Source organism: Nasonia vitripennis (assembly GCF_009193385.2).
Source record: "Nasonia vitripennis strain AsymCx chromosome 1 unlocalized genomic scaffold, Nvit_psr_1.1 chr1_random0012, whole genome shotgun sequence".
In the NCBI taxonomy this organism is placed as follows: domain Eukaryota; kingdom Metazoa; phylum Arthropoda; class Insecta; order Hymenoptera; family Pteromalidae; genus Nasonia; species Nasonia vitripennis.
This window is the reverse complement of record NW_022279600.1, coordinates 1,203,624-1,221,364: the sequence shown is the minus strand read 5'-3', so window position 1 is coordinate 1,221,364 and position 17,741 is coordinate 1,203,624. Positions and strand designations below refer to the sequence as shown.

Genomic DNA, 17,741 nt, shown 5'->3' with positions numbered 1-17,741 from the left:
GCAGTTTAAGGTGGTACTTGGACACGCTGCTGCAGAGTAGGCAAACTCTGCCAATACCCAGATGATCTTCCATGCTGATCGACAAGTCCAGGCCAGCACCAGGGAAGCACGAACCCTCAGAAGGAGAGCCAGGGAATTACAAGAAGAGGACTCTTACGCTGCAGATGCATACTAGGAAGTGTGCACTAATGTATCTTGTAATGAAAGGCCTTGTAATGACTACGAAAAAAAGATAAGTATTCTTCTCTGTATTGCTTTAGTTCATTGTTATGGAATTAAAATGATTTATTTTATCTTTCTCAACTGACCCTGGTAACACTAACCTGCTTGATGACATTTGAAGGTTAGACTGGTAATTTTCTACAGTTTTAACTTAAAGATTTAACACAGGGATCAAAAGAAAAGATAAGTAGAAAGTGTTATCATTATCAAGGATAAAATAAACTTTTATTACATTTTTATGAAAATTCATGAAATGCCTTTTTTTGTTTGCAGGTAAGAAAACCCGTAAAAAGCCCAAAGGTATAAGTGAATATGCCTTATAATTTCTGAGAATCAAGGTCTATGTGTGTGGTACATAGAAAACTTGGTTCTAAAGAGTTTGATAAGCACTAATTTAAGTTATACTTTCAACAATAATCATAAACTTTGATGTTGATTTTCTCTAAATGTGGTTTTTACTGGTTTCAGCTCACTGTCCGTAGGATTCCAAGTGAACGAATGGTTCTTTTGAGCTCAAACTCAAGAAGGATACTTTGTCCACCTGTAGTTTTGGTATGAATGCAGGGATTTTGATTTAAATGTTTAGAAAATGTTTTAAACACAAAAAGGTGCCATAATAAGCGTGTGAGGTCCTGCGACGAAATTTTAGCAATATCAGCGTAGTCGTTGCGAAGCCGAAAATTGACGACTCACAAGGAAAGGTACCCAACCCGGACTCACCGATTTTGATGATTTTCATATATGTTGTAGAACATAAAAAAATAAGAGACACGTATTTTTTTTTATCGGCCAATTTTCACTTTTAAGGGGTAAAAACCTCCCCTAAAGTTAACCCCCAAAAAGCGTTTTTTTTAAATATCTCGGCTTAAAATTAATATTTTTCAATGAAACAAATTGGAGGTTATTTCTTACAAAAAGAGCAAGTATTTCATGGTGATTTGAAGAGTAAGGGTAGCATCCCCTATTTTTTAGGGGTTGAAAACATATATTTTTTGGCATAATTTTATAATAAAAATGTTTAAACCGACTAAAAAAAATTGGAAAAAATGTTTAAACATCCTTAATAACAAAATTTAGTTGACGTCTTTCGGTGTTTTCATAAATATTACCCCTAAGGGGGTAAACCACCCCTAACACAAAATAACTGTAAATATGTAATTCAATACATAATATTTCGTAGAAAGTTTGTATATAGAGGTTTTCGAGGTCGCTGATTACAAATATGTATCAGATTTTGAAAATTAAAAATGGCGGATCCAATATGGCGGACGGAAATATCGAAAAAAAATTTTATATAATAAAAAAGTTTTAAACGACTAAAAAATTTGGAAAAAATTTGTAAACATCTATAATAAACAACTTAAGTTTTTCGGTTTTTTCATAGATACTTCCCCTTAGGGGGGTAAACCACCCCTAACACAAAATAACTATAAGTATACTTCAATCCATAATATTTTGTAGAAGGTTTGTATATAGAGGTTTTCGAGGTCGCTGATTACAAATCTGTTATCAGATTTTGAAAATTCAAAATGACGGATCCAATATGGTGGACGGAAATATCGAAAAAAAATTTTAACTTTCAAAAAAACTTGTTTACAAATGTGTGATCTTTGTAGCCTGTACATGTGAACTAAAGAGCCTTAAACCCTAAACCCCTAAAGAACAAATAGGCTAAATGGTTGTGCATTTTAACCAAACGACTCCAAACCCCTAACCTCCAGACAAGCCGAAGGCCTATGCTTTACCGTAGACACGAGTATAGACATATTACCGATATTTTATTCTATCATTTTGTATGTAACAAATAACGTCTCGTTTTATGTTTCAATCAAAGATTATTTATTTTTCTGCTTTTATAAATTAGCATAATTTCAAAAGTAATTTCATAAATTATAAACTATTTCATAAATTGCATAATTATATAATTTTATAAATTCAAAAAGTCCACACTTTTTTGCAAATGAAAAAACATAGGTTAATAAAATTAGTTTATCAAACTCTTTTGCGTTTTGTAATAAAATTTAATGTTGTCAAACTTGGGAGTTTTTCATTGTTACAATTATTTCGTAAGCCAAACGTTTTTTAGATGAATTCTCGAAGTAATGATTATTGTATCTATAGTAAAATATTTACAGTCTGGAATTCCATAATAATACTATTTGATACGATTTAATGAATTTATCAAAAAATCTAAATTTAATAATAAATATTATTCTAATTATTATTATTATTTTTCATTATCATTGCTATTATCAGTATTACTGTTATTATTGCTATTGCAATTATGTTTGTTCTTCTTCTTATTATTATTATTATTATATTACTATGATAATTTTTGTTATTGGTAAAAATACATAAAAGAATATTAATACTCGAACTTCATTTGCAATTAAAGAACACGTTGTTATTGAAAGGGAATTTTATATGCATTCATTAGTTTAATGAATGTTATCGTACATTCAATGATAATTCCACAGATAAATGTCTTTCACTCATAAAAGTTGTTGACAATATGTGCGAATCAGTATGTTCTTTTTTTAGATTGTTTTCATCGAGTGTTCACCTCAGCTGCCTGTGTTATTTTTTAGGCAGTGAGTGAGTTTTGTGGGTATTCTAGTTCGATGCCGGAAAGTACGAATAGTACGTCTTTTTGTTTGTCAGTGGTATCATACAGTTGTAGAAAATTTTCTTTAGTGATTTTATATAGATTTACATTATTCAATTTCAAAGTGAATAAAAGTTCAATAAAACCAAAAATAGAGTTTTCCGAACATCACAAAGTGGAACGAGAATTCTTCTCCAATGCATAAATTAATGATTTGATTCAATTTACATTCACTCGTTTTATTCTGGTAGAAATGTAGCAGTCGTGCCTTACATGCAAAAACACAGCTTGTATAAATTTTACCGCTTGTTTTCATTTTAGATTGAAAAATGAAAATTAATCCGTTAAACGTTCTAAACTTATTATTAGCATACTTTCAAGCGTTAAACATACCAGATAGTGTCACGAATTATCACGAAACAGAGTTGGCCGAAAAAATAAAAGAAATTTTAATAGATGCAACACATGATTTCAACGATGTAGAAATGATTACTGATGACTCTTTGGATTTTCAAGAAGAGTATAAAGACCATAATGTGGAAATAATTGAAGATGAAGTGCAACATCATTTTCCTGATCCGGATATAGCACCAACAAATCAATGTACAGCAGATAATGAAGAACTAGATTTTGAATACAAAAAAACAGCTGTAGAATTTTGGAGAAGTAGCAAAACGAAGCAAAATTTAAGTCTCAAAACAGTGCAAAACAGATTCAAAAAAGTATCATCTATTAGTCAGCTACGTCGTTGGGCTCATTCAGTTAATAAAGGTGGCACGTATAGAGAAAAAGTAGCACAAATTTGTCAGTATACCCTGGATAATTTTCAAGCAGCTCTCGACAGTGGTTCAATTATCCATGATGAAGATATAATTCGATGGGCCTTACAAGCTAAAAAAGAAATTGGTTTTGATGATATTAGATTCAAAGCTTCTAAACATTGGTTACTCAAATTTAAGCAAGCACACCGAATAGTTTCTAGGAAAATAAATAAGTTCATAACAAGAAAAACAGTAGAAAGTAGTGCAGAACTTACGGCTAAAGCTGAAGCATTTATCGATGACGTTAAATCGTGTATACCAAGGATTGGACTCGAAAATTTGTATAATACAGATCAGAGCGGATTTCAGCTAGAAATGCATTCTGGAAGAACATTAGCAGTAGAAGGAGAAAAGCAAGTGCAATGTCTGGTACAGTCAATTTCAGCAACAACGCATAGTTATACTATACAGCCACTAATATCAGCTACTGGACAACTGTTGTCACCGCTATTTCTTGTTTTAAAGGAACCAAGTGGCAAGTTTGGTCCTATTGTAGAACAAAACATATTTAGACCAGAAAACGTGTACGTGGAAGCATCCAAATCTGGAAAATTAACAACAAGTAAGGGAACTAATAACAATTTTTACATTGTAATATCGTTGATCAGTTAATTAGTAAGTCGTTTAATTGCAGATCACTTCAAAATCTGTTTGGAAAAAATATTTTATCCCTATGTAGGCCATCACTCAATACTATTACTTGATTCTTGGAGTGGGCATTGTGACAAAGTTATAGAAGAAACAATGCCACAAAATAAAATTATTAACATAAAAAAATTCCAACTGGAACCACAGGAAAAATACAACCACTTGATGTCTATGGATTCCGTATTTGGAAAAACTTTGTCCGAACATTTTCTGATAATGTAATGTTAATGGATCATGATATGAATTTCCATGTGAGAAATAATATAATTAAACTTCAATCATTGGTTCACAACCAACTGTCTTCACCGAGATATATAGATTTGTTTAAATATTCCTGGTATAAAAGCGGTTACGTCAATGAAAAACCAGATAAATTTGATAATCCTATAGATTTCAGTTTTGGAAAGTCTTGTGCAACACATTGTGAAATAGAAGGGTGCACAAACATTGCAATTGTACGATGTGGTTGGTGCAAAAAAGCATTGTGCTTTCAACACTTTTATGAGGATCACCATTATTGTAAAAACATCGTAAAATAATATATTTTATGCTCAATACAAAAAATGCACTATGGCAAAAGATAAAAGATTGTAGATTATTATTATACTCTAATATTATAAACAAAAATACATTATAAGTTGAATTTACAATAAAGGAATTTCAATAACATTTGATGTATGCGGGTTTGTTGGGGTGGCCCAAAAGAGCGGGCGAGCGGAGGGAGAGATGTGTGCGCTGCTGCAGAACTGCTGGTGCTCGTGAGGCTCTCTCTCTCTCTGAAGAGCGGAGTGAAGGAGGGCCTGATCTCAGGCAGGCGGCGTGACAGCAGGTAGACAGGCGAGGAGGCCTGCTGAGGTTCCTTGTTCTTGGCTTCTTCGTTGCCTAGAGAGCGGACACTGCTCGGACCTCTCTAGGTCGACTCTTGGAGCGAGTCTGGACGAGGGATGGCCGCCCAACCCGGTGAAGGCTGCACCACCCAGTTTCGTATAAGGGGAAAGGGGGAGCTCCGAGGAGCTTTGTGTTTGTATTGATTGCGGGGCCAATCCCAAAGAGGGATCGGTCCACTCAAAAATGACTAAGAGGCGCGGAGCGCTTTAGTCGATGATCGTTAGATCAATGGCCGCCTCAGCTATCTTTCCCTCGGCTAAGGACACCGGAGGATGAGGGGCGTGAGCCGCCTTCTTCCTCGGTGGAAGTCGCAGCGGAGTCCTGAGGAGCTCGTTGCGGACAATCTTGGGCTTCGGGATCCCGGGTTTTTGCGGGGCGGTCCGCTTCCTGACGGCTGGCGAGGGCGACGCCTTCCGTTTGGTCGGGGAGACCAGCAAGACCTTGCGGGACTCTGGCCGAGCGGCTTGGCTCGCTGCTATCTTCCTGCTGATGATGCTCAGCCGTGGAAGAGCGGCTGGGGGCGGGTCTGTCGGAGGAGCCGCCAAGAGCGCTCGGAAGTCAGGAGAGGCAGGGCGAGCGGACGTGTCCACCAGTTCCAGGTGCTCCGGCCACTCGGCGCAGATGACGTCGACTGCAGGCTCGGGAGCAGGCTGTTGCGGCGGAGACGGAGGAGGCCAATCCACCTGGGTAGCACAGTCTTGATGGGCGCTCGTCGGCTCGGTCTGAGTGGCGGCGTCGACTCCTGGCGGAGGCCGACGTTGCCGTTCCAAAACTCCTGCCCGATGGGCCTGAGTGAGATAGAGCCGAGTGAGCTCCAATTCGGCCCGTAAGGCTGCGTAAGATGGTCTCGGCATGCGAGAAGGAAGGGGAGGCGAAATAATTACGAGAGTAATTTATTCGTAAACAAAAATCAGATTTATTTCCGTGTTCTGGTAAGCTGTGCAGGTTGCCTAGGCACCGTGCTCCAATACTAGATCCGGAATCTGATCGGAGGGGGGGATGATTTAGCGCCGGGCCCGGCGCCTCTATATGCCCCCGGAACGCTCTCCCACTATAGGGAGGGCGAACTGGTGGCGTCGGACGCCTAGCGGCCGGGCGCGGAACTACTGGCGCGGTGCGCTATAGTGACGGTATGTCGGGTTGCGCGTGTTTAGGGGCTTGTGCGAGAGAGCCTGCGGGTGGGTTATAACACATTCTGATAACAATTTCTACGGAAATTATAAAACTGCTTCACACACAGAATTTTCTTGTTTACAAATTTAGGAATTTGAGGTGGTTTGGTTAAAAAGCACAACCATTTAGCCTATTTGTTCTTTAGGGGTTTAGGGTTTAAGGCTCTTTAGTTCACATGTACAGGCTACAAAGATCACACATTTGTAAACAAGTTTTTTTGAAAGTTAAAATTTTTTTTCGACATTTTCGTCCACCACATTGGTTTCGCCATTTTGTATTTTTAAAATCTGATATCAGATTTGTAAAGAGCGATCTCGAAAACCCCTATATACAAACCTTCTACAAAATATTATGGATTGAAGTATACTTATAGTTATTTTGTGTTAGGGGTGGTTTACCCCCCTAAGGGGAAGTATCTATGAAAAAACCGAAAAACTTAAGTTGTTTATTATAGATGTTTACAAATTTTTTCCAAATTTTTTAGTCGTTTAAAACTTTTTTATTATATAAAATTTTTTTTCGATATTTCCGTCCGCCATATTGGATCCGCCATTTTGAATTTTCAAAATCTGATAACAGATTTGTAATCAGCGACCTCGAAAACCTCTATATACAAACTTTCTACGAAATATTATGTATTGAATTACATATTTACAGTTATTTTGTGTTAGGGGTGGTTTACCCCCTTAGGGATAATATGTATGAAAACACCGAAAGACGTCAACTAAATTTTGTTATTAAGGATGTTTAAACATTTTTTCCAATTTTTTTTAGTCGGTTTAAACATTTTTATTATAAAATTATGCCAAAAAATATATGTTTTCAACCCCTAAAAAATAGGGGATGCTACCCTTACTCTTCAAATCACCATGAAATACTTGCTCTTTTTGTAAGAAATAACCTCCAATTTGTTTCATTGAAAAATATTAATTTTAAGCCGAGATATTTAAAAAAAACGCTTTTTGGGGGTTAACTTTAGGGGAGGTTTTTACCCCTTAAAAGTGAAAATTAGCCGATAAAAAAAATACGTGTCTCTTATTTTTTTATGTTCTACAACATATATGAAAATCATCAAAATCGGTGAGTTCGGGTTGGGTACCTTTCCTTGTCAGATTAATAAGTAGATCAGCGAGGTTAATGAGTATCCCTCGTATGCGCCGAACGACGAGTTGTAATTATACACTTGATCTGGACTCTTGTACGACGCTCCTATCCGTCGACAAGAGTTACCCGGGCTTAGGTTGCGATTCCGATACCTATATAGAACTTTATCTTGGATAAATCGTAAAAGTCAATTAATTGCAAGTGTTTTTTATTTGAATAAATCCATCCTGTATAAACCTGACCACAGCATAGCAGCAGAGTTTCCAGCCCAAGCAGTTAAACCCAAGTAAGTAAAAATCAATAAATAATTATAGATCGGAATTGTGACTTAACAAGCGAAAAAAATTCTGTTTTTTCATCGCCTAATCATTTCTAAGCATTCAAATTGAATTCCCTGCATTTATACCAAAACTACAGGTGTACAAAGTATCCTCCTTAAGTTTGAGCCCAAAAGAACTATTCGTTCACTTGGAATCTTACGGACAGTGAAATAATTCACAAATCGTTGCACCGAGCGCCACAATGGGCTGGCAGGGATAAAGAAGGTTTAAACACAGTAAAGTTGAAGGTATTTATACTAAATAACTCTATAAAAAATTGTAAATGATTTTCTTTAATTTTGTGATTTTTACTTATAGTTCTTTTTTTCAGAGTTTCAAGGTGTTCCCTTAACTTGATAATTGAATGTCGAACCTTTCTAAAACAAAACATGATCAAAGAAGCTTATTAGAACTATATACCACTTCAATTTCAAGTCATTTCATAGATCAGATTTACATGAAAACATCAAACTGAAAAAAGTCGTTTTTCTATGGCGCACGATAACTGCAGTAAAAAGATAACTCTACAACTGAAAAATGCATCGCTTGAATCTCAGTTTGACGATTATATTTATGCTAGAGAAAGAGAGAGAGACAGAAAATTACAATTGATTATGTATATATGTAAATGGTTATAAATAATTTTATCCATCAAACGAAAAAGGACAAAAACTCCATAAAATTGTATATAAAGTGAAAACAATTTTGATGTTAAAGTAATACATAATATTGAAGGAAACTACGTACCAAAGAATTGGCAGCAGTTTTTACACAAATTGTGGGTGCAAAATTTGAGAAAATATTAGAATTAAGTAAATAAGTTGAAATATTTGGTAGAACGCCACCTTAAAATCCATATAATAGAAGCTAAGATCGAAACAATGCAGTTATGTACAGTAAAGAGGGTAAGAAAAAAATTTTTGAATCTTTAAAACTAACTGGTTTTATAAACAGCTTAAAGACAGCTATCAGGATAGTATATAATGCTAACTAAATGCAAAATTTGAACTTCATTATTGCCTTTATACTCCATTTATCGTGTGCTATAGAAAAACGACTTTTTCAGTTTTTGATGTTTTTCTTCAAATCTGCTCCATGAAATGACTTAAAATTAAAGCCGTGCATAGTTTTAATAACCTTAAATAATCATGTTTTTTTTTTATAAAGGTTCGACATTTAGTTTTCGAGTTAAAACGGTTTCCAAAAATTGCACTATGGTGTATTTTAAAAGATCAACGAACGAAGATATATGTTACGTCGTGATTACACTCTTGAATAGATAGGAACGTAATAATATATGTAGTGGCAAAGGCTGTAAATGGGTTAGTACCCGGCTCATATTCTCACTGTTTGCATGTAATAAAGAAACTTACCTTTTGCTTTGTTACGTGGCCAATCTGGGGGCGAAAAATTCCACTGTTCGGGATTACTGTGGTGTGTAAGGCGAGAAATTACAACACTTCTGATTCTCCTACAATCTCCTTTATTGCGCTATTTCGTTTACAAATACTCGCCGCCGCCCGCACGCACACGCCCGCACTCACACTCTTGCGAGGTTCGCTGCCTCCGCTCAACTCTCCGTAGGCGACGCCCACTGGCTCTCTCTCTCTCTCTCTCTCTCTCTCTCTCTCTCTCTCTCTCTTTTCACTCTTCACTCTCGCGGCCTGCTTGTCGGCCTGCCGATAAGGTATGCTTCCGCTGAGCCCGCAGCGTCGGCCCAACGGGCGCGCGCGATTCCTTGAATCAAGCCACGCGCGGCTCTTTGTTCGCTCGGCGATCTGGCCACGATTTCCTAACACTCGCGTTTTACCCTTATCCTTGGCACTGCTAATGACGTTCTCTCCTCGTCTTCTTCCTCGCCTTGATGACCTACTCTCCTCCTCCCCAGTCCTGGGCTGGCCTGGCGTCGCTGGGACGGCTCTCCTCCTCGTGACCCTCGTCACCTCGGCCTGCTCTAAACTCGGGATAATTGTCTTTTTCTCGCCTCGCTTTTCTCTCACTTATGCTCTCACACATCACCTACTCTCACGACTCCTTGTACACATTCGCAAATTCAAAGTATAATAGGGTTGCGCTACTCCCTGACGGCACAGTGTATAAAAAATGTATACTTGACATCGACGCGCTGCCGCGTCCCTTGAAAATCTTATTACTTTTTAATTTTCTTTAGAGCTATATATATATATATATATATATATATATATATATATATATATATATATATATATATATACATACACACCTAATCAACCGAGCGACGTCAGGAGCGTCCATCACATCAGGACCCTGCTAGTTACTATTACAAGGCTTTCTTAGAATGGAGGCAATTTAATAAAGGTACAATAATGTTTACACGATGGTACCTCAATAAAGCGGAGTCGCTCGGGATTTGCTGTCTACCACACGTACATTTTTGCTTTGTTATCGGGCTGCGATATTCGCGTCACAATAACCGAGAGTTTCATCTAGATTTTTTTACTGCTTGCACACAATTGCGATGTTGACTTTCATCTCACGAACTTACTGGCTACGAAAATCCTGTGCTACCTTGCGGTGGTTGATATTAAATTGAAGGATACTCATGTTTTCTACTTGTGTTCATGCACTTGTACATGTGGGCACGCGTAGCTAAAAACATGGTGCTCCTTGAACGAGTGTGTGTGTATGTTTGAACGTGTGTAAATAGTATTCATTCTTATTAAGTTAGCGTTTCGATGGCTGAGTGGAATAAGACCGTACCCCAGCAGCGACTTCGAGAACATTGTATCGCGGTGGCGACTTCGAAAACGTCATATTGTAGCGGCGATTCCGAGAACGTCGTATAGAGGCGGCGCCTTTAGAAACGTCGTATTTTAGACGCGATTTTGTTTTCTCTAATTTTGTAGCGGTAGCATCACGCGATTTTCACGCACGAAAGTGCCTTATAGTTTTGTGCGCGAAAAATGTGTGAGAGATGCGATATCTCACGCATTTTTCTACTGATAGGGCTAAAATTATAGGAGAGCACTCCTCTTGCACAATCTAAAATTATATATTTTTTTTGTATCCCGATTCTCTACGTAGTTTTTAAACTTGAGCACTTTATGCTTATTTTTACGTGTTTTTTTTTAACAGTGGTTTTACACGATTTTCTCAGCGAGACTTTACTTAATCGGGCTAAAAATGTTTGTGAGAACTCTCTATATCGCCGCATGGTGCCGAATTTATTTTGAGCCTGATCCTGCACATATACGCAAAAATCGCTAAAAATAGTTTTTTGACTATAACACAAATTTTAAGCATTCTACAAAAAATGTTGAATGGAAAAGTTATAGATATTTGAAAAATACAACTTTTTCCTGTTGACATCAAATCATGAAAATGCTTTTAATTCGAGTTACTAGCTTAAATTCGGGTTTTTACAGCAATAAAAAGGCTTTTTAGGCTGTAACCTAAAATCCAAGCATTTTACAAAAAAAAGTTAATGGGAAAAGTTGTAGATTTTTGCAAAATACAACTTCTTCCTATCGACACTTTAAACTCGAGTTAACAGCTCAAAATCGTTTTTTTTACAGCAAGATATCAGTTATTTATTATAAAACATTAGCGGTTATACACGAAATGCATGATTATAGATACATTTTATAATTACTACATCTGCAAAGATAAATTAAATCAATCACATGAAATCATAAAAATTATATAGAACATATTGCACCTGAAGGCTATAACCTATCTAAGATTCAGTATGATCAATGATCAGGCATATGATCAATGCCCTTGATCCTGCTGATCCCTACCCACCAGGCCATGTTATCGGCTGTTATGTAGCATTATTTACCTACTAGAAAACAAAAAAAAACATCTTAAAAACTTATACTTACAAATAATTACTCAACTCACTGATCTCACCTGATAAAAACATTCGTCTTTCAGTAGACCAGTACCGCAAAGTCTTAAATGAAGTTTCGTTTCAAGATTTTGATAGCTCAATCATCAAAACCATCAGTACGCTTAGTGTGACTCCAGTAGTCGCAGTAAACCATTAAATAATATATAACAAATCCATACTCCCTGGATAAGAATTTTAATCAAGACAGCTTTTAAGTATTAATACTGTCAAACAACACTTTTCAGTGACATAGTTTACATTTACAAACAGAAGATTATCATAATAATCACTGAAAATCTACCCAGAAGCAGTAAGAAATCTTTTTACTGAATTTATCATATAGACATAGCCACGACACATTGCCACGCCAGTAAAAATTAGCTTCAGGGTAGTTCGTGAATGGTCGAATTGGCAGCAATCAACAGTAAATTTTCTTTGTCCTTTGACAGCAATGTCACATAGCTACTAGTAGGAAATATCAGAATTACAACGTTGATTCAACTTTGAAAATAGATCATACAGTCTCATAGTCACTGATTTCACTGCACATAACATAATAAATAGACACAAAAATGATGGTGAATCTTTCTCCAGACACCATCTCATAACAAGAAGAATGTATCCGCACATCAGTAGAACCAACATGAGGTGCAGCAACAAGAGCATAGTCAGAAAAACAAAAGATAACCTCCAAGCGCAAAAACTCAAGTTTGCTGTAGTTATATGTATCTTCCCATAATACAGCATTATTTGACGGACTGACACACACGTACACATGCATCGTCGGTGCCATTCCGGATGCTTCACTTGTACCTATACTTTTTACATTATCAAGAACTGACCAAGAACCGCTTGCAACCGGTCAGCGAGCGAGATAGCGGCGATCTCCAAGCGGATGCTGTTTTAAAGCACGCACATACAGACGGTATCATAGCTGCACTTTTGGTTTATTAAAATAACACTGCTGCATCGCGTCATCGTTGCCCTTCTGTCCTACTTATTATATCACCGAAAAGTTAAAAACCGATCAAGAAATCTTGGTGAGTGAAGACAGGGAGGATGCTTCAAAACGTCAAAACACTCGGCAGATGACGTCGGGAATGTGTCGCCAGTCGGTCGCCAGATCGATGCTCACAATGTATGCGCAGTTGTCGGGCTCGCTTATAAAACAAAGCTAACGAATCATTCGGCTTGACTTAGATGATAATAAATACTTTTTTGTTTAAATTACGTTTACTTATCAAGGACATAGTTGCCGTTTGCTAATAATATAATCTATCTTTGTAAAAAATCCATAACTTTAGGAACGCGATGGAATTCTCATCTGATATATTTTAAATTAAAGTACTGTAAAATGTTGATTTTTATCAATTTTGCTTCCTCCTAGAGAAAGCTTTGTAATACTAAAATTTTGAGTTTCGTCAAAACTTCTAGAATAGTATATTGTGCAACTAGGGGGAAAAATTGGCTTTTTCCAGCGAGGGTGGTGTTTTGAGCACGAGTGGGAGTCGAGGGCGCTATAGGCGCCCGAGACAGACACGAATGCTCAAAACATCACCCGAATCTGAAAAGGCCACTCCCCCCCTTGTCGCACACCGTACTTTTTATGATAAGTGCATAAATAGGCCACTTATCGTGCATCTGAAAGGAATGGGAAATCCGAGGACTTCTCAAAGTATAACAAATCTGTATTTTTTCGTTATTTAAATTCCGAAATCCAAAATGAATGTATAGCGATCAAATAAGATACACACTTGCACACGCACACGCACTCACACACACATGTATAATTTTCAATAGTACATTGTGCAACTAGGGGAGAAAATAAGCCATGTCAAGCGTGGGTGAGGTGTTAAGCACGAGTCGGAGTCGAGGGCGCCGAAGGTGTCCGAGACGTAGACGAGTGCTGAAAACACATTACCATAGTCTGACATAGCTTTTATTACCGTGTTGCACACCGCGTTTTTTTCCAACAAGGGCATAAAAGCGACTTTTTTTATGCGTGAAAGTTGGGTAGGAGATCGTGAATTTCAAGTCGTGCATAAAAAATTTGAGAAATTTGAAAAAATTGAAAAATTTGAAAAACGGGTATTAACAGAGATAACTTGGATTCATTTTTTTCTCTCCGCTTGAGCTCAAACTTTTTCTAACACGCTTGGAATTGACAAAATTCTACGTTACTATAAGGCATGAAAAAAGGCTCATTTCACTTTTTCCTCCCAAGGGAGTAGTTTTTTCCCGCTGCTAAGAAAATGTCGATTTTCTATTCATTTTACATGCATAAAAGTGGCCTTTTTTATGCACATTTCATGAAAATTACTTTTTGATGTGTTAAAAGTTCAAATCAAGCGTTTTTAGAAAATGTCTGTATGGATGCGTGCGTGCGTGCGTGCGTGTGTGTGTATGTATGTTTTTTATGTGGCGTAGGCAGAGCAAGCTCTGCACAAGTGACCCCCTGTCACCAGATCCCCACAGGTACACTTGTCATTAAACAATACTTCTGTGGGGCCCGTTAAATAGCTTTTTTTGGCTTCTCCTTTGCAATTTGACATTTCCGTACATCCCTCATCCACCAAGGTGATTAGGGGTTTAGGATCAAACTCGTCTTCTTCCTTCTGCATCGTCCAACCGTCTGCTTCCTGCTGCATTGTCCGGTCGTCTACTTCGAGCAGCATCGACCGGCCATTCTCTGGACAGACTTAACCCCGACACCTACGTTCCTCTGCATCGGGTGAGGGAGTCTGGGCTCAACTTAGTTACCTACGTTCCTCAGCATCGGTCTGAGGAGCACTTAGAGGCACTTAACCCTAGCTCCTACGTTCCTCTGCATCGGGCAGAAGAGTGAGAGCTCAACTCTGTGACCTACGTTCCTCTGCATCAGTCCGAGGAGCGTTTGGTATCTATTACCTAGTGGCCTTCGTCTAGCAACAGTTTTACTCAGCTGTTTCGCCATGTTCTTCCCTTCTATTCTCTTCGTCATTTCTAACCTTCTTGATAATAGTCCTTACGTAGTTGTTTACTGCGCACCAGCCATCTTTCAACGCTAGCATAGCTGTCATCATTGACTCAGGGGTAATCCTAGCTTGAAGGTACCGCTCGAGTCCCTCTCGTTCCATTTTGTATCGCGAACAGTTGCAGAAGACATGTTCCGCATCTTTGTTTGTTTCCAAACATACTGGGCAATTTGTATTATCCTCTATCTTAAAGCGGTGTAGGTAGGCTTGAAAGCATCCATGTCCGCTCAAAAACTGCGTAAGGTAGTAATTCACTTCCCCGTGTCGTCTATTGGTCCAGCCAACAATATATGGTATGAGGCGGTGAGTCTAACGCCCATTTCCACTGGAGTCCCATCGTCTTTGCCACTCAGCTAGGGTTTGTTCCTTTGCGGATTTCTAAACTTCCTTTTGAGTATTGTCACCACGCCGGTTTTCTTCGTATATATTCTTTCAGTCTGTTGCTAGGAGGTCAATAGGTGGCATACTTGTAATAACGCACACCGCATCTTCTGATACTGTTCGGTAGGCAGAAGCGACCCGCAATGCACTTCTCCTATAAACTGTTGATAGCTTTCGTGCATAGGACTTCACCAACATAGCGTCCGCCCATATTGGGGCACCATATAACATTTGGCATTAGTCGCGATAGTGTAGCACCGACTTTTGCTGCCTTATTGCTCGGCCTCTCAAGATGCTGCTTAAACCTTAGCCTGGCGTCTATGGTGATTCCCAGGTACTTAATGGTCGGCTGAGAGTTTATTTCGTGCCTGTCCACTAACAGCGTTATTGTCTCTATTTTCTTTCTACTGGATATAAGAATAGTCTCCGTTTTATGGCTAGCAAGCTCAAGGCTAGTCTGTTTTAACCAATCGTTGATTATACTTACTGCCTCTTTAGCGATTCCCGTCACCTCTTCCTTTGCTTTGCTACTATCACTACTGCAATGTCATCTGCAAACCCTACAACTGTTGCACCTTCGAGTAGCCTAAGCCTAAGTACGCCATCGTACATGATGTTCCACAATAGTGGGCCGAGCATTGACCCTTGTGGAACCGCTCCGGTTACTTGATAGGCTTTTGTGCCGCTCTCTGTGTCATACAAAAGGATTCTGTCCTTCAGGTTGTCAGGCATAATCCTTCTTATGTGTGGGTGTGTGTGTATGTGTACCGTAATATTGCTGGAACTACTCTGTCAATATAAATAAAATTTTACATGCATATATATTTTTGGATTCTAAATTCGGGAAAAACAGTTATTTTTTATTTTGTTGAATATTTTTTTTATGGTCATTTTTTGACAATTATCTCATTGTTACAAACAATGAAGCTTAGATGCATTTGGATAAGAATAAAATAACCTACTTTACCTTGTTTGGTTCTCGGGATCGACCGCTTTGTTCGTCAGATAAAATAATTTTTTTTTTTAATTTATATCTCTGAAACTAAACATCATAACCTCGCGAAAAAAATCATGTCGATGGGTCACGTGTCAAACTATATCCAATTAAAACTTCAATTGATTTGATTACTTATTTTTTCAATAATAAATCAAAAACTCAAAAAATTAATTTTTTTTGTGCCTTGATTACGGACGTAAAAAAAGCCTTATTGCACTTGAGATTTTGGGAAAAAGTTGATATTATATGTCAATTATTTTTTCGAAAAATTTTTGATTTCTTTTATCTCTAAAACAATGTAGTCAAATGCTTTTAAATTTTATTTGGTGATTCGCCATAAAAAAAGCTATCTGCTGCTAAAATTTTAAACGATTTTGTTTAGCGGTTTTCTAGTAAAAATCGATTTCTCGAAAATTGCGCGAGCAACCTATTTAATGAATAGCCTGTTGTTTTGATGGTTGGGTTGGTTAGGAACACATGTAAACATGCGTGAATAGTGCGCTCTTCAGTTTTTCGTGTCTAGGTAAATAAATCATATCAGGACGGTGTCTAGGTATACACAGTGGCCGATGACGATGTCTAGGTAATGCGCTGAGTAGTTTTTGGTGTCTTAGTGTAATAATAATATTCGTGGACAGCAAAAATTTACACTTATCCAAATTTTTTCAACATACATTATCAATAATAGCCACTATAGTAATATTATGCGATAGGACAATCAGTGTTGTCATGTTAATGCTTTAAATGTTACAAAAAACCAAGGTCGAAAGGTGCTAAATATGCTTGTATTTTATTTTTAGGACAAACAAGAAATACGCGAAAAAATTCACTTGAAAGGACTGAAATCTCTAAAAAAAATTGACTTTAAAAAAAGTAAAAGGTTAGGCAAGTTTGATATATTTCGCTACGAAATTACAGATAAAAACGAACTAAGATCAATCAAACAAAGTCAACTTTATTATATTTAATCATAATAAAGCAAAAAAATTGTTCTGTTCTATGAAGGGCTTACTTAACTTTTTATTGTACTTATTGTGTTTGTATCACGTTCTAATACATAAAAAGAAAATTTTAGTTGTTCACCAGAAAACAAAATGAAACGGGCATGGCAAGTTACGTAGTAGGTAACTTGAGAGTTGCTTCTAATGAATCAACATATAACTCAACGTTAAGTTAAGTAAGCCCTTCATTGAACAGAACAATTTTTTTGCTTTATTTTGATTAAATATAATAAAATTGACTTTGTTTGATTGATCTTAATTCGTTTTCATCTGTAATTTCGTAGCGGAATATATCAAACTCGCCAAACCTTTTACTTTTTTAAAAGTCAATTTTTTTTAGAGATAATAATTTTGAATAATTTTTGTTTTTACTTTATAATAATTTATATTTCTCGCTCAGTTAAATAATGCATGTTAATATTATGAATGTATATATATTCTGACAAGCACGAAGCGCGAGCGTCACAGGTGCTGGCGATCTTAAAGTGTTGCAAGGCGGCAATACACTGCGGCCGTAAAGCCGCGCGTGGCGCGCTAGTTAAATACGACTTTACAGGGCAAAAATGCGCGTGAAAAATTTTAAAAATAAAATAAAAACGATTTATTTTTGATTTCCTTTGCTTATATTATAAAAACTTATAACATTAAGCGAATCAAATTCGACTTAAGGGGACACAGCACCTTTAAATCCTGAAA

At 37.2% G+C, this 17,741-nt stretch overlaps 1 protein-coding gene across 5 annotated transcripts in view; it reads left to right on the top strand.

Annotated features, from left to right (window-relative positions):
- LOC100679291 (nucleoprotein TPR) overlaps window positions 1-17,741 on the top strand; it is a 344,349-nt gene that overhangs the window by 267,780 nt on the left and 58,828 nt on the right. The gene's annotated exons all lie outside the window — the stretch shown is intronic.